The sequence below is a fragment of the Cryptomeria japonica genome, chromosome 5, assembly GCF_030272615.1.
Source record: "Cryptomeria japonica chromosome 5, Sugi_1.0, whole genome shotgun sequence".
NCBI lineage: Eukaryota > Viridiplantae > Streptophyta > Pinopsida > Cupressales > Cupressaceae > Cryptomeria > Cryptomeria japonica.
The window spans coordinates 634819152-634844378 of NC_081409.1; the positions used below are offsets into that span (position 1 = coordinate 634819152).

The window sequence follows — 25227 nt, forward strand, 5'->3', positions numbered from 1 at the left end:
GCCTGCAATAGGAACAACAATCTGCGCAATCTGCATTCTTGTCTCATCTCTAGCTATGTGCGACAAAATCTCCGCTCTCTTGGGCTCCTTCCCCTTAGCACTCCTAGCTAGCTAGTCATCAATATCATCAATAGGCTGTACCTCTATCATTTGTCTACTTTTCTCCATACTTCTCCTCAGCCATTCAGGAATAGCGACCATCTCGATACCATCATCGAGACATATTTCTCGATCAAGTCCTTTCAATGCCGAGATAACATCATCATTATCATCAGGATTACTCCTGGTCCAATCATATACCTCGTTTCCCAAACTAACTTCCAAAAGGACAGTAGGGGAGTCCGGCTGATCATTATTCTCATCAGGAGGTGCAGACGTTGCTGTGGCATGGAACTCCTGAATATTCTCTGGTAGTATTACTGTGTTGGAATACTGCTGAGTCTTCTTATTCTGTTCTGTTACTTCAATCACTTTGATTGATGAGACTCTGAGAGGGGGTGAAGGAATGATGAGTGGAGGAATGATAGTCTTTTGTTTCTTCTTCACATCCTCAATCTTCTTCCCTCTGGCTTTGACTTCTCCTGGCGTGTTCTTCCTTCTCTTGGGAGCTTGACTCTCTTCGTCTGCATGAATCCTGACATCACTGACAGTCCTCTGATCATCCTCGGGAGTAGACTCTTCCGACTTCATCTTTTTATAAGTGAAGGGAACACCCATGTCAACTAACTTATTCATTTGTATATCCACCCATAGGCAGGAGAAATTCAAGACCTCTCTCATCAATATTTTCAGGTCAATCTCTTCTGACTCTGACCAATTAGGCAATAGGATTGCCTTCTTCATTTCACTCTCATACTGTGGATGTGTATGATCTCTATCATCTAATACCTGATCAGGAATGAGGAAAAGTCCACACTTCCTCATGAAATCCACTGACATTCTGGACCACATTCTTCTCTTCACTGCTTGCTTGTCCATCAGGTTAGCCCAATAATCTTCTATGTCAATCTTATGATTGAACTTCTCTCCTTTGATCCTTCCGACCTTCTTGTCTGGATCGAATCTTTCTCTCTTCTTATATGTAGCAAATCGATAGAGTGCAAGTTCCTCACTCGTAGTGTTGGCGGCTATGGCTTATTGGCAAACATTTGACGTCTTCTCAACTGAAATAGGGAATGCCATTCCTGTCTTGGGCTTCTCTCTCTGGATAACATCGAACTCTAGAAGCTGTCTTACCACTTCCAACAATATCATTCTGTTGGTTGGATACCTAGGAAGTCTATAGGGTGCAGATTGAAACCCATGAATCCTGAGGTATGTGAAAGTGGGAAACTGTATATACCAGGATCCATACTTTTCTATTAACTCGGTTGCCTCCTTGGACAATCTTCTATGGATTCTGTCTTGCAGCATCCGTGTGATGTATATAGTGAATGCATCATTCACTCTCTCATAGTCTTCAATTCTATGCATGCTCAGCTAGGGGTAGCATTCATAACTCTTAAATTGTCCTTGCCCATTTCCGACTTCACCTTTGCATATTAATCCTCTGTATGAAACAAATCGTGCAAGCAGGTACACTAGGTAGGAAGTCATGGTGAATGACTTGGACCGCTCTACATTCCTCATCTGAAAATCCAGATTGTCACTTATAATCTTGGACCAATTCACTAGTGTTCCTCTAAGACAATCCTCGATGAAGTAGAACATCCATCCATCAAATATTGCTCCCTGTGGCATCCTATCACTGTATTGAGTAGGAATATCAAATCACTATATTCCTCCTTAAAATCTATGCACATGAGTGTCTTGGGAGCCTTGGAATGATGAGACCTAGGCTCGATCATCCACTTTTTGTTAATTAAATTCTTACATACACCCATCTTCTTTGTGTATCTTTCTGCATAATCCTCCTTGGTCACATCCTTCATGTCTGTTCCGCGTGGAATTCCGAACACCTCAGCAATGGCATCTTCAGCAAGGTAGGCGATGACAATGCCCTTAGGAGTCTTAATCATTCTTGTGAGCGGATCGTAACATCGTGCACATTCCAGGATAAACTCATTGCACTGTATGGACTGTGGAAATCCAGCGGCATGGAAAATGTCACTCTTCATAATATTCGCATATGCTGGGGAAGGAACCTGATCTCTGACTCCGAACATCCGACGCTGCATTTGGTCGAAGTCTAGGAAATGCATGTTTGTATCAGCGATCTGCTTCCATCTGGATGAAATCTTAAGCTTTGGATAAAATCCAGTTTCCAACATTTTCAATAGTTCTTTCCTTTCCTTATATCTTGACTTTGACATCTGACCTGTACGAAGCTCGAAGTTAGACTTAGGAAAATAATATTCGTAATAAAATTCCTGACTTTCTAAAGATTTAGCTAATTCAGAGCATGGAGTCGGGAAAATAATCCATACACTTGGTAAATTTTAGCAATTAAGTTCAAAGTGTGACAACACTAAGGCATGGAAGCCTTCCATAAAATTCATTGATACCTCCTTGCGCTTAGAAAATATGCAAGCTAGAATGCAAAGGAGTATACCAGATAAATGATGACTAAGGAAAGGTGTGAAAGGATATGTTTTCACACAATGAATGTTTGAAGACACCTTCCGCAGTCAACAATGGAGGTCAAAATTCTGAAGACACCCTAAAAATTAGACTTCTAAAACATGTTGTAATCTTCAAAATTGTGCATAATCTTGATAAAAATCAGTTCTAATGATCAAAACAATCATTTTCTGGAATGTAAGTATGGCTGGTAAAATTTAGTTTTCTGAGGACAAGTCTAAAAATCAAATACTTCAGACTTATTAGCACCTTGCAAAGTGGTTTAAATCCCTGAAGATGATGAAAAATTGCTAAGGAAACAGCTCCAAGCAAATTCGCCAAAATTGGTTAGGTGGCTGGAAATGAAAATTTCTGAGGACAACCGCCTAACAATGGAGTTTCAGACTTGCAACAGCGATAAAATGGTCTAAACAATGCACAGGAAACTCCATAAAATACCTCCAAATGCTAAATGTTTAAGTTGGAATTGGCTGGGCAATAAAAACTTAAGTCCGAAAATTAATGGCAGCCATTAATGGAGGTCAAAATCTGAAGCAAACCTCAGATCTAAAGTTAATCAGCAGGCTGAAAATGATGGCAGCCAATAAGCATGCACGAAAATCATCAAAATGTGGCACCAAATCACCTCCTTAGCAAAATTGAATTTTCCCAACTATGGCGCTAAACTGAAATCTGAAGATTGATGTCAATGGCAGCCTTGATCTGCAGTAGCAAGGATGTCAGCAATTTGAAAAAGTCGCCCAAGTTGGGATTGGATACCCCAAACACAAAAAATTGCCTTAGCAAAAATCAAAATTTTCAGAATTCTGAAAAATGTTGTTAATGGCAGCAATCTGCAGTAATGAAGGTCTGAACAGCAAGCAAAAATGGTGGAAGAAAAATCGCCCAAGTCTCTAAACATGAAATTGCCAATTTTCACCAAAAAATGCTAAAGTTTGAAAAAATCGCCAAACTTAGCAAAATCGAAATTTTGAAACTGGTCTTTAATGGCAACCAAGAGGAATAGATCAGCAAGCTGGAAAAAATGGAGGAAAATAAATCCTCAATCCCTCACTTCACAAAAACGCCTTGCTAAAAATTCGCCCAACTTGGAGAAAAATCGCTTTCATGGAGACACTTGGCATAAATAATAATAAAATAATGCTAAGTTTCCTCACATATACTTGCTCACATATACTTGCTTTCACCTCTCATTTTCACCACACAAGCAATGTGGGATAAAACATTTGTATAAATACTTGCTTGGTGAAAACCTAACTTGCTTCTAGAAGGTTCAAATATTAAATGATTATTGCAAGTTATTAAATTTTGCTTTTAAATTTTAAATAATTATTAATAATTATTTAAAAGCAATTAAAAATGGGGCTTATTTATTAAAATATTGCAAATTAAATCCAAAATAAGCCTCTAGGGGAAAATCGATATAGGTTGGGATTGAAAAATCCCTTCAAAAATCATTAAAATGTCAAAATTCACCTCATAAGTGAAATTCGACCCATGCTTGGACAAAAATCCATGCTCAACTTTATCAAAATGCACACAAAAAACCTCCTAGGGGAAATTCGATATTAGTCTGGACAAAAATCCACACTCAAAACACACTTAACTTGGAAAAAACCTCCTTGGTGGAATTTCGACCTCAATCTGGATAAAAATCCGGACTCAAAACTCTTCAAAAATATTCCAAGTGGAAAATCGATCCGTCTAGATGAAAATCCGGACAAAAATCGATACAAATGCTCTTAGGGGAAAATCGACCTCTGTCTAGATGAAAATCCTGACAAAAATCCTCACTTAGTTGTCACAAAAATCCTGGTGGAAAATCGACCCAGGCATGGAATTATCCTCGCACTCCAGTCCGCACTCCTGGTGGAAAATCGATGGCAGTCTGGATAAATCCTGACACTTAGCCAAATTTTAGCACTTCCAGGGGAAATTCGACTTGGGCATGAATAAACAGTGGGGGGAATTAGTAGCCAGTATGGATTTCAAGGGAAACCCATGTGTAGTGTGGATTTTGAGTGGGGGAATGGGTTGGGTAGTCTGGAATGTGAGGGGAAAAGCACCTCTAGCATAGAATTTGACCCTTTAACCCTTGGAATATGAATTTCCCTTAGGATTTTATCATTTTAACCACTCAAAATCACTTAGAAACAATAAATTTAAACTAGACTTAGGCTAATTTTCCAAAAATATGAGGGAAACGCTAGGAAAATATTGGAATCAAGTGCGAAATTAATTTAAATAATACCTTAGGAGCGAGAAAATAACTCCAAAAGGTCTGTGAATATCTTGGCACTTTAAAATCACTGATGCGCTATACTTAGACAAAACTTAGGATCATTAAAATATCAACTTTTGCAACTTGATCCTATAATTTCAAAAACCCTAGATGACACTAGGCATGATCAAAACTCCAAGACTCGGGCACGGAAAACGCAAAATTGCCCACTAAGCAGCCAAAACCCTAACCTAACAATGCAGGAAGCTGGCAAAGAGGGGGTCCCCGCTAGCAATGGGGCGATGTGTGAAAAGGTCACAACAGGTTGTTAGACCTCCGACGACCCCATTTGATACTCCCCACTGGCCGACGACGCTTCTTCCTCCGGCTCCCGCCGGTTTCCACTTCCCTGGCCCGACGCTGCTGCTCTCGTCGCTTTGGACTGTCGTGCTCCGCTTGCGCTCCAACCCGTGCTCCCTATGTTCCGCCACAACGTCGTCCTCTTCAGCAGCTTCGCCAACACAACAGTCCATGTAGGCACCATGTGGCGCTCTGCTATTTGGCCATGACAACACTCGGTACTGCAGCATAGTCACCTCTCCACTGTGCCACCTTTGTGCCACAGATTGACACGGGTAGCCTATCATTCGTCCATGCACCATCTAATCGGCTAGTCATCGACGCAACATTGACCTGCACAGTTAGCAATTAGACTTAGCAATACCATGTGCCAGACACTCAACATTTAGTACTGCAACCTAGATGACCCAATCAGTGTACGGTGCCACATCATTGTGCCTAGTCATCAGTCCACATCAGCGACCGTACACCCAGTTGGCATGCCACGTCATCATTCGTACTATCAAGTCATCCATCATGTCATCTATACAGACCAATCACATCGTGCCACGTTATCATTTCGTACGGTACGGATGCCATGCCAGCAGGGGAGGCGACTTTTTTTGTGACGGTCAGATGGGCGTCAAATTTAAGCCCATCGAATGTTGACATCAGTACTACGTCAACATTTTCTTGAATGTTTGGAGCCCCCTCTCATTGAACTTTTTGTTTTTACAGTTCAACTTCAAGAGGCCATATCTTGCTCATTTTTGCTCCTTTTTGGGTGCAATTTTTTTTTGATTTGGGACAATTTTTCGTGCTCTTTGTAGTGGTGGAGGAATTTTCTGATTTTGATGGACAAATTTTTCACAATTTGCAGTTTTTGATGAGTGTACCTTTCTAATCCTCAATTTTGCAAATTCACAGGCTTCGTTTGGGGTCATACGACTTCCTTTTTAGGTGCTGTTTTTTTAGAAAGTACATATTTTTTCGTCTACTTCCATGATCTGCCATCAGTTTGCAGTGATTTTGAGTAGAAATTGTTTTTTCAGTATTTGGTCATTTTGGCCTATTTGGTACTTTTATTTTGCTAGGATCTCAGTTTAGATCACTTGGAGTATTTTTTTGGGGTCTCTTATAGCCTATTTGAGGTAGTTGTAAAGTTGAAATCAGAAGTCCACTTTGCCATTTTTTGCAAGTGGCCTATTGTACACGCACTAAGTATAAAATGCCAAATCATCATTTTGTTTTGGGGGGGTGGGGTTCTTTGATTGAGTAATTTGGGGGGGTTTCTTGTGTGATTGTGCCTCTCTCTATCTTGTGTTTTTTCATTTTGGTGCTATGGGTTCTCCTAAGTCCACTTTTAACTCCACATAATTATGCATCATGGAAAATTAAGGCATGGAGTAAACTAATGGAAAAAGGACTCATTCGTTATATAAATGGAACTATAACAACACCACCTAATCCTAAGGCTGATCCTAATGCTCAAGTTGAATGGCTCACTAAAAATTCTATGGCACTTGGAACATTGAGAAAGTATGTATTAGATGACCTCATTTTTCACATTGAGAAGTATACAACAATTAAAGAGGCTTGGGATATTTATGAGAAGTTGTATGGTCAAGTTGATAAGATTAAGGGCTACAAGCTTGATAGTGAACTCACGGCATTGAATCCCAAGAATTTTGATACAATCCAAGATTATGTCACAAAAGCAAATGAGCTAAGAGCAAAGCTTAAGGATTGTGGCATTGACAAAAAGGATGCTCAATTGGTTTACAACTTGTTGTACAAGCTTCCATCAGAGTATGGAACCTTTATCTCTAGCTTTCACACCCATCGGTTGGGTCAAGGTGCCTCCTACACTCCACCATCCTTTGATGCATTCACAAAGATGTTGATACTTGAGCAATCTAAGTTGACCAAGATGGGGATTCTCAAATCTTCAAAGTCACAAGCTTTGGTGGCTAATAAAGGGAATCAAAGCAATCAAGGAAAAGGCAACATCAACCATTCATGGTTGGAGAAGCCAAGGAAGAGTGTGTCAAAAATGCCTAAGGCCCTTCTCAGACCCTACTTCAAGGTCAAGGAAGACTGGCGATCTAATTGATTTGCTAAATAGAGTTATGGGAAGCCAGCAGGGTGCTCCATTTGAGCCATGGATGTACTGCTTTATCCATGAGATTACAACAAGCATGAAAATGAGCAACTGGGCTAAGATCATCAGTGATAACTTCGATGATCAACTTCGAAACTTGGAGAGGAATAGGACGTTTTACATGAGTTCCTACTTGATATATTCCTTGGCCAGAACATATAGATATAGAGGCCTAGTTTGCAGAGGAGAAGTGGGGAACAAGGAGAACCAGTTCAGTGTATATGACTGCTACCCACTGTTGGACCTAGAAGAGAAGTTTCACTTCAAAAGGGTCAATGATGCCTTTCTTATGCACATCACAAGGACCCTTTAGGGAGGCATTCATCAGAGACTCTCTCAGGAGTCCAAGAATTTGATTAGCGGATTTGGATATTGGTATATCCAATACCCCAGATTTACATATTTGTGAATCCAAGGATTCGCTGGACCCCCATACAAGCTTCCCATGTTTCCCACAAACAAGATGATTTTTCTCGAAGTGATAAGGCAGTTGGAAACTTTCATGGTTGTGCAAAGAGGAAAGCAAAAGACGAGCATCTTTTCCCCTCAATACTGGAAAAGGTTTGGAGTCTTGTTCATCGGCTCAGGCTGCCGCACATGCAGATAAAGAGATTAAGTGGTACCCATTCCTGCAGTATCAAGCAAGGAGCTATTTTGATCCTTTTCAGCTAATGGGAATGGTGAATGGAGTGAAGTTTGAGCATAGGTCGGACCTTGAAGACTATTGGGCCAACGCTGTGGACAACTTCGATGTGAGAAGGATACTATGGTCTAGAATTCCACTTAGTTTGATTAGGTCATCTGAAGTCTTTTGTATAGTAGATCAACTAGACAAATTTTGAGAGATCCAACTTGGGTGATTTAATGAGACTCGTGATTGAATACTCTAAGGGGTGGGCAACACAGAAGACAAAAGGAGCTCAAAGCGAGGAATATCTCCTTCACTTACGATCTTATGGGGATTGATGAGCCTTATCTTCTAATCATGGTGTGACATCCAACAATCCAAGGAACCCAGAAATTGTTGGATCAAGGAAAAGGAAGGAACCCACTGAGAATTCAGTAAGGGCAAAGGGAAAGAAAGTCACTGGAGAGGAAGATGTAAGCAAGTGACAAAAGTTCAATGAAGGCCATTCAACTATTAGTGCTTCATCCGTAGCTCCAGTTAGATTTTGATTGATGAACATGAACTAGAGAGTGAAATGAGAGGCAATGAGATGGAGATCCCTTCTCCCATCATTGAGGAACCAATTCCAGAGCCTATCCCCACTAAAGTTGTAGAGGCAGAGAATCCTGAACCTGAAGGAGGATTCCTGGATGGTATAATTTCTGCACTAAAAGGAATTGAGGATGATTTTGATGATAGTGGCATGGAGCAGTCAACCTTCCTTGATTGGTTGAAAGAAAGGATGATAGTTAAGGTTCCTGAAGAAGTTCATCAAGAAGATAATACAACAACACTTCTGGCTGAGTTGAATAAGACAAATGAAAAGAGACCATCTAAGCCAGCCAAGAAGTTTTCTTTGATCCAAAGGAACACTGCGGGATTCAAGTCTGTCCAAGTGGCAGTCCCTAAAGTAGATAAAGCTCAGGATAACATCACTCCTGAGAAATATGAAATCGCCACCATAAGCTTGGGTAAGACTACCAAAATTCAGGAAGTCCAGGAGTTTGATAATTCTTGCAAAACCCTCAAGATGAGATTGAACGAGGAAGTTGAGAAGAGAAAGAAGTTGGAAGCTGAAAATGAGCAGTGGAAGACGTATGTCCAGCATTTGACAAACCCCATTGACCGGGAGGAGATATTAGTTACTTTGCCCTTGCCCCTTCCACAGGAGTCCATGAAAGATTACGAGGACATGAGAACAACTTTCAGAGAAGTCAAAGGATGGATTTTTGATGCCATAGAACATGCTAATATACTTGTTGAGAATTTAGTATCAACATATGACTACCTCATCCCTCTTGAGGAGAATCCAGGATATATCTGAAGCTTGGGAGGATATTGAAGACATTCGGAATAGAATAATCCGATGCTTGAAAGCCATCAGAGGGCTTCCCGAGTAGGATTTAATTGATGGAAAGGTTATTCAGCCTGGTGACATATATGACTTCAACACTTGGTACTTTGCCTTGACTACCAGTGTTGAATATCTGAAGAAATTAGAAGCTAAGTGTGCGGAGATAGAGAGGATTATCTGGGGTATTCAGGACAAGGTCTTCCTTGTAGCAGCTGAGGTATTGAGGCAGGATGAGGTGTGCAGAAAGCATTTTAGTTTAAAGAACCTGAAGGCCAAGATTCAGGGAAATTTCTTTAACTTCACAAGGCCGATTCTCAAAGATGATCTCAACAAAGTTTCAAGCTTCTTGCTCATTGATGAGAACTTCGTAACACAGGCCGCTAACTGGGATGGCACTCTCGCCACATGTACCGGTGACATGGATATGATTGATTATCAAATTGGCAGCTTGCCACATGTCACCATGGAGGAGGTTCAACCACTCGCGTCCAGATACATTGAATTTGCAGCTTCCAAAACGGAAAGTGGACGCTCACTTCCTTGAAAATAGCTACTTGTGCCATTTGTCTTTTTCTCTTTTGTTTGAACTAGTTGAGTTTTAGGAAACCCTAATTAGGGTTTTGTTTATTCGATTTGGGCCCTTGATCAATATTTGATCTCAGTGGTTCAAAAATTTTGTGTGCCTATATAAGGTCTCCTCCTCTCATTTGGAGAGTGTGAGGTTTTTGATAAATTGTTGCAAGAGGTCATTTTGGATAATAAATTACTTGCGTGCTTCTAGGCTTTGTAATCTCTATTATCTAAGTGATTGGCATGGTTTACAATTTCCTCGACACAATAGATTAGAATTTGCTTAAAGTTGTTAAATGGAATGCGAGATTTGCTAAGTGTTGATTCAAGGTGAAACTATTTGCTCATACTTTCGATGAGTGGATGGTTTTCATTCATCGTGCAAACTTAGCTCAAGCTTGTCTATGTGGATGCTTAACTTCTATCTAAGTATATATTGTTCAAATTGATGATATTTACTTTAGATGTGAAAATTACAAACACAAACCCTTGAAGATTGCACCTTGCTTTGTCTAGTTGATTTGGCGAACAAAAGTAAGGTTTCCTTTGCCTTAATCAACACTGTCTCTCAAATTTCCTAGGAGTAGAATAGAACCTCTAAACCCTTATCCTTTTTATCTTTTTTGAGGAAGTTTAAATCTGAAAATCGCAAAAAAAGAGAGGAATTACTGTTAAATCCGCCTAAGTCCAAGGTTGTGAATGATATTTTTTGAGCATAAGTCCCCCTTGTATTTCAGGATACATAACCAAGGAAGCTACCCAACACAAAGTCACTTGTTTGCATATAAAAACCCTAGAGTCGTCGTGTGGTATTTCTTGTGCAATCTTGGCATACGTAGTGATTTTGATCAAGAGAGGTAGAGTGTCATTGACATTTTATTCTAACGTTCGGTGAATGACAAAAACGTACACCAACATAAACTAGCGCTAGAAGGAGGCCATAGAATAACGAGAGAGATTATTGACAAATTGAGGTAGTAGACATGAAGCAGTATGGTGTTTCTGCACGAGTTTCCTTTTGATCTGTCGTTTGAGCAACTAGAACTAGGACAGACAAACATCACTGATCAGTTGCGTTTGCTTGCTTGGAAATCTCAGATAGGTTTTGCTGAATTCAGACAAGTTAGTCCTGTTATTGCTAGAGAAGAGGAAAAGGACCTATTCTAAGGTGACCAAGCATGCTCAAAGGAACCGAACAATACACATCGCCACCTGAGTAGAAGGAAAATCGGTCGACAAGGTCACAGTAGACGATTATAATGTCGTGTCAATCCAAATGGGAAAGACAACTAAATGACAAGAGGTGGAAGTGTTTAAGGTGTCCATAGACACAATGTTGAGCAAATCGAAGAAGATGACTGTAGAAAGGGAGATATATAAAGATTGAGCGGAGTAGGCTGAAAATTATATTAGACCATTTGCTAAAGCCACTGCAACATGCAAATGAGCCCTATGCCCCTCTAGTAGCACTAACACAGAAAGCAACTGCAGAATTTGAAAGTGTCCGTGACACAACCAAGCCAACTAGAGAGTGGATAGAGGATGTAACAAAGATGGGGAACCAGATATTGGAGGATGTGGTATATTGCGAGTTGGATGCCAAGCCAACATACCAAAGGGTCAAAGCCCTCAAGAATGAAATTGAGGAGATGCAAATTTCAGTTGATATGCCACTCCCCATCATGAAGGCGCTATTTTGGACCCATTCCATAATCCCTACAGCACAACAAATCTTTGAACCTCACGATTTCAACACTTTGGAAGGTTGGTACCGAATCCTGGGATGGAAGAGTGACGTTTTGGACCTCCTCAGTGACGGATGGGTGGAATGTGAAAAGGCCCTGCTTAGTGTCAGGTCTAATTGTGTAGATCTTTTTGAGAAGTTGGTTGGTGAATGGAGGCCAAATATGGAATGTGATGAAATTAAAATGCATTGGAATAGCCAAATGAAAAATGATGGAGTCCCATATACTAAAGATGATATAATGTGTGCTAGCAAGTTCCATGCGGCTATAGAGGGCTATTAGACCAACAAAATTGCCTGGCTTCAGTAGGCTAGAGAGGTAGATGATCGCTATGTGGACACTAGTTTCTGGATAAATAGCCCTCCCTTACACCGTCTTTCGGAGTTAAGGGTTGTTTGCATAAAGTTTCAAGAATATGTTCGAATAGAGCGAGCTTCAAGTTGACATATTTGGAAAATGTACTTGGATGATGAAAATGAGTTTTTATTGTAAAATGAGAAAATATCTACCTTGGGATGACAAAAAGTGCAATCCCCAAAGTTAGTTACTCTTCTCAACTACCAAAGTACATTTTCAGGTTTTGAGCACCGTGCTGTGCAGTTTTTGGGACAACTTTATTGTTGGTGGTTGTTAAGTTAGCTGGGAGGGTAAGCTCCATATTTACTAGGCATGGGTGCACATGTTGGATGGATGAATCAAGGCCACTTGTTTAGTTAAATCTTGGCCATTCATCCAAATTTTGAAAGTCTATATGGAGGAGTTTAGTTCCCTCTTATTTTTGTAAGAAGTTAAAGAATTGTTCTTGAAACTCTGCCAAAATTTATACAAAATTGATGGAAAGCAATTTTGTGTGTATTTTCTTGTGAGTGCATGGTTCCCCTTCTTCCAAATTTTAATTTCTGTTGTGCATTTCATTTACAAATGGTTTATTTGGGTTGATATTTGATGGAGATTTTCTGCTCATACCATTAAGGCTTAGCTGATTGTTAATCTTGTTACAACGGCCAAGAAGGAAGACTGAGAGGAACGGGGGGGGGGGGGGGCGGGGGGGCTGAATTAGTCTTCACTGGAATATACAACTTTAAGCACAACAACAAATCTAACAAACTGCAACAATAAACAGATAAGCAAATTAACAACACAACACACAACAACAAGATTTTTGACGTGGAAAACTCGGTTAAGGGAAAAAACATGGTGGGAACCTACCCATAGTAAGATAATACTTTGCAGTAGTATGTGAAATATTACAATGGGGAATGTACATGCATTCGGGAACATTGCCTAGAGCTCACCACTCAAAAGATATTTGCCAGGAAGGCTAGAACTCTCAGGGAAGTCTCACCAACTTACAATAAGATTCGGATTACAATCCGGAAGAAGTAAACTGAAAGAATAGCATATCCAAATGCCTAATTACAATTCCGGTTAAGCACAAATGTCTGCCCTGCAACACCAATCTCACCGCAAACTCAACACCGAATGATAAATCACTTGTTTGCACACAAATCTCTCTGATAATGCTGACACAACATCGACACCCAAACTACATGAATAACTCACCTATATATACAATTCATCAACCTTGATAACAAGGTTGGCTAAACCCTCAACCCTCAATTACAAAATTACATCACACGATACAAAGATCGACCACCAGACCAATATAATGATTTACATGACATAACATGGACCTAATTCAAATTCCCAAACGATCAACTGCACTGGAAATCATGCCAAGATCAACTGCAACACGCTACACCACCAAAAAATACCGCATAACATGAAAGTCAATACGGGTTGATGAAAACCATAAAAAACTCGCACAACGATCAATGCGAATCGTCAAAACAAATAGGACACGACTAGGAAACACCAACAAGCACGTTAGAATCATCCGGAACAGTTGCACCAACACCACTTTTCAAATCTTCATCTGCCAACCTCTAGAAGCTCAAGAACACAACCAATCATCAACTATCATGAAGAAAGATAACTTGTAGAGTACCAAATTACGAACCATCTGAAATGAAGATACACTAGACCAACCAAAACAATATCCCAAAGTCTCAGCATTAGATCTGATCACCCCGGAATATACCAGAGGGAATACCGGACTCTACAAAACAATGATCAAGAAAGCCAAACTACAAAACCGGATCAGAAAATCTTCCCAATCACACCGGAATAAATCACAAGAATATGTTAACATCATTGACAACAACATAACCTAGCAGCAACAATGACCAACCATATCCAACAATCTCCCACTTTGGCATTGATGGCAACAAATGAATGTGAAAAACAATCAATGCAAAGATAGAAGATATCACCAGCAAACTCCCCCTAAGGTCAAGATACATAAAGCAGTTTTTCACATGACCTTTGTCCCCCTTTGACAACAATGCCAAAGATCTCAGAGCAGAAAACCAAAAACTCTTCAAAAACAGAAACATAAATCTCTCCCCCCAAAACACAGACTACTCCAGCAGAGGAGCAACACCAACTCACCAATCCAGATAAAAGATAAAGCTCTAAAATCCACTGGATCGATGCAACTCAATGCATGTAGTTCTCAGTAGGAGGGGTGGATACCCCTAACTTGTCTCTCAAATAAACAAATGTATCTGCAGGGAAAGACTTAGTGAAAATATCAGCTATTTGTTTCTTTGTAGATACGTACTCTAGGATCACCCTCTCCTCACTGACTTGCTCTCTCAAGTAATGATATTTGATTGATATATGCTTAGTCTTTGAATGTTGCACCGGATTCTTTGACGAGTTGATAGCACTGGAATTATCGTAGTATATAATAGTAGGCTCATCATGAATGACTATGATATCTTTCAACATTTGCTTCATCCAAACCATCTGAGTGCAATTACTAGCAGCAGCAATGTACTCAGCTTCAGCAGTAGATAAGGACACTGAATCTTGTTTTTTGCTAGCCCATGACACCAACTTCTTACCCAAAAAGAATGCTCCATCGGTTGTGCTCTTCTGGTCATCTACATCAGCAGCCCAGTCAGCATCAATGTAGGCACACAACATGAAATCATCATTCCTCGGGCACCATAAACCATAATCCATAATCCACAGTTCCCTTTAGATATCTGAATATCCTCTTAACAATAGTGACATGACTCTCTTTCGGATCAGCTTGATATCTAGCAGCCATACACACAACATGCATAATGTTAGGCATAGTCTGAGTAAGAAATAGTAGTCCACCAACCATAGATTTGTACAAACTCTGATTAGCTTTCGGAGATTCATCATTTTTAGACAATTTACAACCAGTCACCATAGGACCAACCGGTTTGGAGTCATCTAACCCAAATTTCTTCAGCAATTCTATCACATACTTAGTTTGAGATATGAATATTCCTTTTCCTGTCCATGCAATCTGCAAACCTAAGAAGAATTTCATCTCACCAATCATAGACATCTCAAATTCTTTCTGCATATCATTGACAAACTTCATGCTCAAGTTATCATCACCACCAAATATAATATCATCAACAAAGACTTCAACAACCAGGATGTTATCATTTTCAATCTTGAAATACAAATTGTTGTCAGCAGTACCTTTAGTAAATCCCAATTTCAACAAATATTTGACTAGTCTAGCATATCAGGCTCTAGGAGCTTGTTTTAGTCCATAAAGGGATTTCTTCAACTTGCATACCATGTCTCCATCATCCGACAGTGAAAATCCATCAAGCTGTTCAATGTAAACTTCTTCCTCTAGATCACCATTCAAAAAGGCTGATTTGATATCTATCTGATATACCTTGAAATCTTTATAAGCAGCATAAACAAGCAACAGTCTAACAGCTTCAAGTCTAGCAACTGGAGCAAAAGTCTCCTCATAACCAATTCCTTCTTGCTGTGAGTATCCTTTGCAAACCAGTCTATCTTTATTTCTAACAACTTCACCAACTTCATTCAGCTTATTTTTGAATACCCATTTAGTACCATTAACATTCTTATTCTTGGGTCTAGACACAAGTTCCCAAGTATTAGTCTTTTCAATCTGATCTAGTTCTTCTTCCATAGCTTTCATCCAACTTTCATCTTTACAAGCTTCAGCAACATCTTTAGGTTCAACTTTAGAAATCAAACATACTTCTTCAACAACTATCCTTCTTCTAGTCATCACACCTTTATTCTTATAACCAATAATCTGTTTTTCAAAATGATTCAATCTTACATACCTCGGAGTCTTCTGTCTGTTCTGATTCTCAGGTTCTGGTACATCTTCACCAACAACAACAACAGTAGCATCCAGATCAACGGTCTCTACTGGATCATTCCGCTTAGGCTCTTCAGGCTGAACAAGAGCCAAAATAACATGTTGACCATCATCATAACCGTATGCTTTGATCTCCTTCCCAAGGTTCTCATCCACCTTCACATTTGCACTTTCAACTATCTTCCTTAGTCTGTTATTATAGCATCGGCAAGCCTTGCTCTTTGTTGAATATCCCAAGAAAATACCTTCATCACTTCTAACGTCAAACTTACCTTTATCCTCATCTCTCTTGACATAACATTTGCTACCAAATACTCTGAAATATCTCACAGTAAGAAGATGACCAAACCAAAGCTCATAAGAGGTCCTACCGGTATCACCTTTGATGTGAACTCTGTTGAATGTGTAAACAACAGTGCTAATAGCTTCTTTCCTGTAAATCTTCAGAACATTTCCTTTAATTAACATAGTCCTTGCAACATCCAGTTCTGTTCTTCCTCTCAAGGCCTCCATTTTGTTGAGGGGTTCTAGGAGCAGATAATTGTCTTCTAATTCCATGCATCTCACAGAATGAGTTGAACTCACTGGAACATAATTCTCCACCTCTATCAAATCTTAGACATTTCACCTTCAATCCAGACTCAGTTTCCACCTTTTGCTTTGAATATCTTGAATTTGTCAAATGCTTTTGATTTCTCTTTCAAAAAGACAACCCACATCATCCTAGAATAATCATCAATTAGCAGCATAAAATATCTATCACCCTACACACTTCTAACATTTGTAGGTCCACATAGGTCAGTATGCACAAGATCTAGCAGTCCATCAGATGTATACTGTTTGCTCTTGAAAGAAATTCTTGTTTGCTTACCCAACCGACATTCCTTACATACTGGATTAGCAGGCTTAACAATCTTAAGCAGATCTCTAATAGCTTGTGTAGAACAGATCTTAATCATTGAATCAAAGTTTACATGACACATTCTCCTATGCTACAACCAACTCTCATCTATCTTAGCAATCAAACAACTTTTCTCACCAGCATTCAAATGAAAAATGTTACCTTCAGTCTTAGTCCTAGATGCAATCTCTATACTAGAGGCATTCAAGATCTTGCATTTACCATCCTTGAATTGTAGATCATAACCCTTATCAACCATTTGTCCAACACTCAAAAGATTATACTTCAAACCTTCAACATACAAGACATCATTAGTGTTAGGCTTACCATCAAAAGAAATAGAACCTCTCGCACAAATTACACAAGCTTTGTCATCTCCAAATCTAACTATTCCACCATCATACCTTTCCATGCTTACAAATTTGTTTTTATCACTGGTCATATGATGTGAACAACCGCTGTCAATCACCCATTCATCCTTTTCTTCTACCTTAGCTGCCAAAGCTTTCTTCTCAATAGAATATTGAGTGGAATTAATAGGTGCAGGTCTATCCTCTTTAATGGCAATAAACACAACTTCATCGCCTGCTGATTCATCATCTGTAACACCTTCATGTGCAACATAATAACAGTTCTTCTTGTTCCGAAACTTTTGGTTAGACTTATAATGCTTATCATACTTCTCATGCTTCTCATATCTATCATTCCTATCATGCTTATCAAATTTATCATGCCTGTCATACTTAGCCATTCTCTACGGGCATCTAGAAGCAAAATGTCCTATTTTATTACAAGAGAAACATTTCAAAGGCAACTTTCCATCATACTTGCCGACACCTTTAGGCAATATCCAGGCAATCAGTGCTTCAAGCTCATCAAGCTCTCTTTCTTGTTCGTCAATCTCTTTTCTCTCTCTCATCTTTGGATATTCTGCCCTCATCAAGATCATACTTCTGCTTACCAGATACATATGCTCTAAATGGTGTCTCAGACTTTCCATGTGATTCTCCAAACTCACTTAGCTCAAATGTAGCAAGCTTTCCAACCAACACATCTCTTGTCACTATAGTCACACTCGGGATCTCATCAATAGCAGCAACCTTATGCTTATAAGCATGTAGCAAAGATCTTAACACCTTAGCAACAATTTCATCTTCTTGATTGTTTCCACCAGCACATCTAATACCTAGGACAAGGTCATTCACCTTAGCCATAAAAGAATGTATGTTCTCATCATCTTCCATCTTCAATGTCTCATATTTTTTTTTCAAACTCAACAACTTAGCAATTGTCACCTGTTTGTCACCTTCATACAAGATCTCAAGCTTCTTTCAGATCTCATGTGCAGTTTGAAGTCCTATAACATTTGTCATTTCTGAATTAGTCAGGGTGCTAAGCAATGCTTTCTTCGCTCTAATATTGTATTCTGCTTCCTTAACCTCATCAGGAGTAGATGGTCCATTCTGAGGAACAACATAGGGATTCTTTGTAATCTTCCATTAATCTTCTCCAAGACATTTCAAATGCACCTCCATCTGGCTATTTCATATAGTATAGTTGCTTCCAGCAAACATCAAACTGTCCTTCTTAAAGAGAATACCTTGAGCTGCCATCCCAGATCTCCTCAAGCGATTAAACTTCTACCGGAGGATCTAGCTCTGATACCAATTGTTAGCAACAACCAAGAAGGAAGACTGAGAGGGGGGGGGGGGGTGTTGAATCAGTCTTCATCGAAATATAAAACTTTAGGCACAACAATAGGTGTAACAAATTGCAGCAATAAACAGATAAGCAAATTAACAACACAACACAACAACAAGATTTTTGATGTGAAAAACCGGTTAAGGGAAAAACCACGGCGGGAACCTACCCACAATAGCATAATACTCTGCAGTAGTATGTGAAAATATTACAATAGGGAATACACATGCATTCAGGCACACTGCCTAGAGCTCACTACTCAAAAGATATTTGCCCAGAAGGCTACAACTTTTAGGGAAGTCTCGCCAACGTACAATAAGATTCGAATTACAATCCGGAAGAAGTGAACTAAAAGAATAGCATCTCCAAATGCCTGATTACATTTCCGGTTAAGCACAGATGTCTGCCCTGCAACACCAATCTCATCACAAATCAACATCGAATGATAAATCAGTTGTTTGCACACAAATCTCTATGATAATGCAGACACAACATTGACACCCAAACTACATGAATAACTCACCAATATATACAATTCATCAACCTTGATAACAAGGTCGGTTAAACGCTCAGCCCTCAATTACAAAATTACATCACACGATACAAAGATCGACCACCGGACCAATATAATGATTTACATGACATAACATGGACCTAATTCAAATTCCCAAATGATGAACTCCACCGGAAATCACGCCAAGATCAACCACAACACGCTACACCACTAGAAATACCGCATAACACTAAACTCAATACCGGTTGATGAAAACCATAAAAAACTCGCACAATGATCAATGCGGATCATCGAAACAAATAGGACACGACTAGGAAACACCAACAAGCACGTTAGAATCATCCAAAATAGTTGCACCAACACCACTTTTCAAATCTTCATCTATCAATGTCTAGAAGCACAAGAACACAACCAATCATCAATTGTCATGAAGAAAGACAACTTGTAGAGCACCAAATCACGAACCATCTGAAATGAAGATACACAAGATCAACCAAAACAATATCCCAAAGTCTCAGCACCAGATCTGATCAGACTGGAATATACCAAAGGGAATATCGGACTCTGCAAAACAGTGATCAACAAAACCAAACTACGAAACCGGATCAGAAAATCTTTCTAATCACATTGGAGTAAATCACAAGAATATGTTGACATCAATGACAACAACATATCTTAGCAGCAGCAATGACCGACCATATCCAACAAATCCCCCTATATGGTTAGTTTAAACATTTTAAAGAGCTTAGTTCGACTACTTCATGCTTGGTTGGATGAATGTTTTGAATTCAGCATATGCATGTAGTGTTTTGAAAATCAAAGTTATCCTTTGAGGATTGCACCGGTTCTGTCTAGTTGTGTTTATCTAGCATAATAGAGATTGGTAATTTGAAATTTCTGTCTGTTTGCCCAAATATGTTGTTTTTGTTAAAGTAGCTTAGTTTCTTCCCCTTACTCTTTTTCTATTATTTCATAAATCTGAAGGTGATATCCGCAAAACATCATGCTTAATGGAAATTTGATGAGTAGAAGACTTGTGAAGTCTTAGAAATGACCTTTAGAACCTTTGAAGCCTATCCTAGCCACAAGTGTCAGTCCCGTTGGTGTTACCAGCAAAACACATTACCATTGAGTTGTTCCACAGTTAAGAACTGATAGTAAGTTGTTTTCTTGTGATTGTCTTTAGTAGCACTAGAAACCTCCTTATGCAGGAGAGAATGGGATTATCTCGATATTCTATTTCGTGTTGATCGAAAGAGTAGCTGTACAATTTCCTGCATCAACAAAGTGGATCTAGAAAGCTCAATCCATGTTTATGTGGCCTATTCATGATCTTCAAAAGGTTCAAAGAAATGGCTTATGAGTTAGAGCTATTTGAAAGTCGCAAGGTTCATCAAAGAGGACCATCAAAGAGTACTTGGTTAGGTGGAAGAATTTACCTATGTGGTGCTACTAGGGAAAGTGAGCAAATACTGAAACATCCAGATTTGCAAGTGCTTGGGGACAAGCAATTTTGGGGAGGTACGATTGTAATGTCCCTTGAGCTTAGTCAGCTGGTAGACAATTAGCATATTTTTCTAGTTCTTGTTGGCTAATTGATAAGAAAAAGGGAGCTCCAAAGTTCTTGGAGAACACAAGTTTAGTATTTCAAGGTTATTATTCATGGCAATGAGCTTAGTTGGTAGTGTGGATCATCATGACACTTTCAAAATTGAATTTTGACTTTTGGTGGTCTCTTCAAACTTCTTGGAGAAGCAATCTATTTTTAGTAAGTTACCAGATTGACTCCAATCGTCATGCCAAGTCTTCATTATCATGTTGGTCTGATCAGGGTTTAATTTTGAAATTGTTTCAATGCTTTCTACAACTCGAATAAAATAATTTAAAAATTCACTAAGTTTCCAATGTTAAAATATTGAAGTGTCAGATTAAGTGCAATTTATTTTTAAAAAGGTGAAAATGTGTTATAAAATGCACATCTAGGGAAAAAGGGTGCCTTTGGACATGAAAAAGTATTATTATCTTTCCTAAAAGTTATTTTTTAGGATATTGAAATTATTTATTACAAATTATTGTTCATCTCCCTCCAAAAAGCTTTATAACGAGAATGTGAGCTCATTTGAAAATATAGACTTGTGAATGCTATTATTATGTTGTCGGAATGAGCTTGTGTTCTTCCAAATCTTATTGAGAAAAAAAACTCTCTTGGAGTTGGTGATTTCAGGGATGAGAAATCCCCTAGTTGGCACTGGTAATCACATGTAAGGAATACAGTTGTGCTGCAAGTGAAGTTTTTTGGATTGCTGATGAAATGGATGATTTTGAGGTGTTCTAGTCGTAGATGTTTTGGTGTAATTGCTTTCAAATTATATAGATTTTGTGTGATGTCCCCATGCAAATGCTAAATCTTCATAACCAAACAACTAAAAGAAAGCTCCTCGCATTATCTTTATAAGTGATGATAGCATACAATACATGAAGAAAGCTGATAAAAGAATAGCTACGGCAATCAACTTTTATGAAGGATCACTACATGTTTGCTTACAAAGATATCACAGACCAAAGTAGTGATCGACTTCACTCAATCAAAGACAATGGAGCAGCGATCAAACGGATTTGTTTCATTAAAAATAAAATGAGAAATCAGTACATCAACAACATTGAATATATTATTAAGACATTAATCTGTAGTTGTAGAGATCAAGATTGAAGTCTACTCAAAGAAGAATTACATCATATAATAAAATGACTAAATAAATATACAGAAGCAAACAAACAATAAGTGAAATCATTTGAAGGAGCATTTTTGGTTATAAAGACAACCTATATCTAGACAGCGATCATATAATACAGTGATTGCCAAAGACTCGTAAAACTATAGGGTGCGCAATGTTTTATTAGAGACAAAAGAAGCGACGGAAATTAAAGGAAAACAAATAGCAATGATAGCGATTAAATTAGTGAAATTACCCAAAGTGATTGACAATATTGGAGATACATATATTCAAGGAAGCATCTAGTAAAATTGATCTCCAGCTGTTCTATTATGGCCAACTCCTGTTGGTGTTGGAAATAAGCCACAGCCGGACCGACGATGGACTGGTCCAAGAGGGGCCAGTAGATCAATGGCAGAGCATTCCAGCAGCATATGGAAGGTCCTAGGTTCGAGTCCTAGCTGGTTCATGTCTCAACATGGTATCAGAGCCAGGTCCAGGCTAGGAGCCCCAAGCACACGAGAGGTGTGGCTTAAGGGGGGGTGTTGGTGTTGGAAATAAGCCACACCCGAACCGACGATGGATTGGTCCAAGAGGGGCTAGTAGCTCAATGGCAGAGCACTCCAGCAGTGTATGGAAGGTCCTAGGTTCGAGTCCTAGCTGGTTCATGTCTCAACAACTCCCACATAATCCAGTAGCAATTCAGTTTGTGAAGTTTTAAAACAATGTTGGAGAAAGCTTGGTGCAATTAATTAAAGCATCAATAAAATAATTAAAGAAAGCCCGATTCATTGGAGAGTCGATCAATAAACAAAGCAGCAATTTGTATCAAAGAAGCAAACATCTGGAAAAAATCAATTATATCTGATTAATCAGGAGTTGGGGGGTTTGCCGATTTTTCCCCCAAAAAATCAGAATTAATCGGTCATCCTTAGTCAATGATTTTTATGAAAATATTGTCAAAAAAGTGAAAAAAAACGCGATTTAAATAAAAAATCGTGGAAAAAAAGACATAACCTAAACGACGTGAAAACCCTATATGACACTTGTTTTTCATTTAACAGAGTCAAGGGCGGATGGAAATTTCTTTGTGCAAGTCAAGGGTAGGCGCAGGGATCCATGAATTTACCAAAGCTGACTGCAAGCTGTGATTTATTTGCCGAGTTACCCTATATTACAGACTAAATTCATTTTTTGTAATATTATAGAAAATGAATTTAGTCTATCACAAATTAGATATATTTATTACAAATTAATATATTTTATTTGTGATAGACTAAATTAATTTTCTGTAAGATGTGTATTTTCTATTACATTATCATTATCAATATAATAGATAATACATATATTACAGAAAATTCATATAGATAGTCTATCACAAATATAGATTGTATTATCTTACTGTAATATAGATAGACTAAATTATCTATTACAGTAATATAGAATCTAGATAGACTAAATTATGACTGTATTGTCTATCTAAATTATGACTGTAATAGGTAGAGTTTTTATTTTATTTAGATAGTCATTTGTTAATCTATTAATAGATGTCTGTAAATAAAATACGGTAATATAGATAGAGAATACAGTCATATGATATATTACAGTCATATGTCCAGAACTTGGAATAAAATGCTTTGTTTGGACCAGTATCAAACACATGGTAAAAGAAATAGACTAGATAGGAAAATTAAGCTTAAAAAAGTCAAGTGGAAGACTAAAATTAAACTTCAGTGTGTGGTTGAAGGGAACCGTACCCTAAATACAATCAGGGGCATATGCCAAGGTGACAGAAGACAGTGACTTCTAGCTTATGCAATTCATTTTAGGTTGTTGCCAAACTACCTAGTGATAAACTTGACTAAAGCTCTATGTAGTCAACAAAGTAGGCTAGAATAAGTTATGAATATAAAGATATTCATCAATATGAATATAAAGTTAAACAACGGAAATCTATTTTCTACAATTCATTTGTTGAAGTGTCTATTTTATTTGCCTACAATATCTCTATGCTATGGAAATGCCCTTAAATATAAAAAAAAAGTAGTTTTTGATTGTTTTTCTGCAATTTTTTACCTTTTTTTTGGAAATCTGATTTTTTCACGATTTTTTCAAAAAATCTTATAGATGGGAATTTGTCATAAGTTCATAACTACCCTAGTTTTTTTTTTTGAAAATATTACAATTGGAAATAGATTACAATCGACTTCCTTAACACTTTCTAATCATCTAGATCCCCAAATGGGCAAAGGTGAGAGCATATGGTGTTTAGCATAGTTCAAAAAATCGCGGACTCGCCACGGACTCGCGAGTCAACTCGCCAAGGACTCGCGAGGCGAGTCCATCTGAAAGACTCGCGAGTCTTTTGCAAGGACTCGTGCGAGTCTTTTGCAAGGACTCGTGCGAGTCTTTTGCACGGACTCGCGAGTCTTTCAGATGGACTCGCGCGACCCAGAAAAAACGTCATGCAACCTTTAAAAGTGAGTTTATTTTTTATTTTTTGCCTTTATTTGGCGTAATTGAGGGAGTGAAATATCTCATGAAGGGTTTTTTTGCAAATAGAGAAATAACACCCGACGCCTATATAAAATAATAAAAGTATTTTTGGCCTCGTCGGGGCGTTGCCCCTCGACCCCACCCTGTATCGCGACAGGGAGCGCGCAGGGGGCGCTGCCCGTTGACCCCAAACCCCCGTCGAAAAATATAGGGGGAAACTGCACTGATGGAAGTGGTGAAAATTTAACCTCCCGAGTCTGATTAGGCTCCATATAACAACATAATTAGCATTGAAGAAATCTAGGTATTTAGATTTAGTATTTCAAATTTCAAATATTGCACGTTTATAGATCATATGACGTCTAATGTTTCAATTATGGCTCCTATGTTCTCTAAATGCATTAATTTCTTTATGTTTTTTCGTAAAACTACGGTTTTTTTTTTTTTGCCGAGTCTTTCGCGAGTCTTTCACGAGTCCGAGTCCGAGTCCAAATTTTTGGTTTGCCGAGTCCGTGGCGAGTCCGAGTTTTTGAACTTTGGTGTTTAGGATTACTATTAAACTGAAATGTAACAACTCAAATGAAAGCACTGGGTGGAAAGCCAGCCAATACCACTTATTCAGTGGAGTGCATATGCATTACAAGAATGAAAAATAAGCATCTTCCACTTAATTCAGTGGTGAGCGTAGAGGCACATCCACTTATTCAATGGGAAATCTTATGGTCACTTTCACTTATTCAGTGGGAAAACTTATACAATACTGAACATATAAAAACAAGCTTCTTGCAGCTGTCCAGTGATGAGCGATTACAATATTACCACTTGTTCGGTGGGGTGAGTACAATAAATACATGAACACAAGCCAAATACACTAGAGGTACTACCATCCAATGTTTAGAGTTAGATCAAATACAACACTGCAAAAATGAAAGGAGTTATTGCTGATAAAAAGTGCTAATAACAACAAACTTCTTCAACTCATCAGAGATTCTGGGATAATTTATGAAAT

At 38.6% G+C, this 25227-nt stretch overlaps 1 protein-coding gene across 3 annotated transcripts in view; it reads left to right on the plus strand.

The window, feature by feature from the left end:
- LOC131028056 (anaphase-promoting complex subunit 4) overlaps window positions 1–25227 on the plus strand; it is a 244177-nt gene that overhangs the window by 194731 nt on the left and 24219 nt on the right. The window lies entirely within an intron of this gene.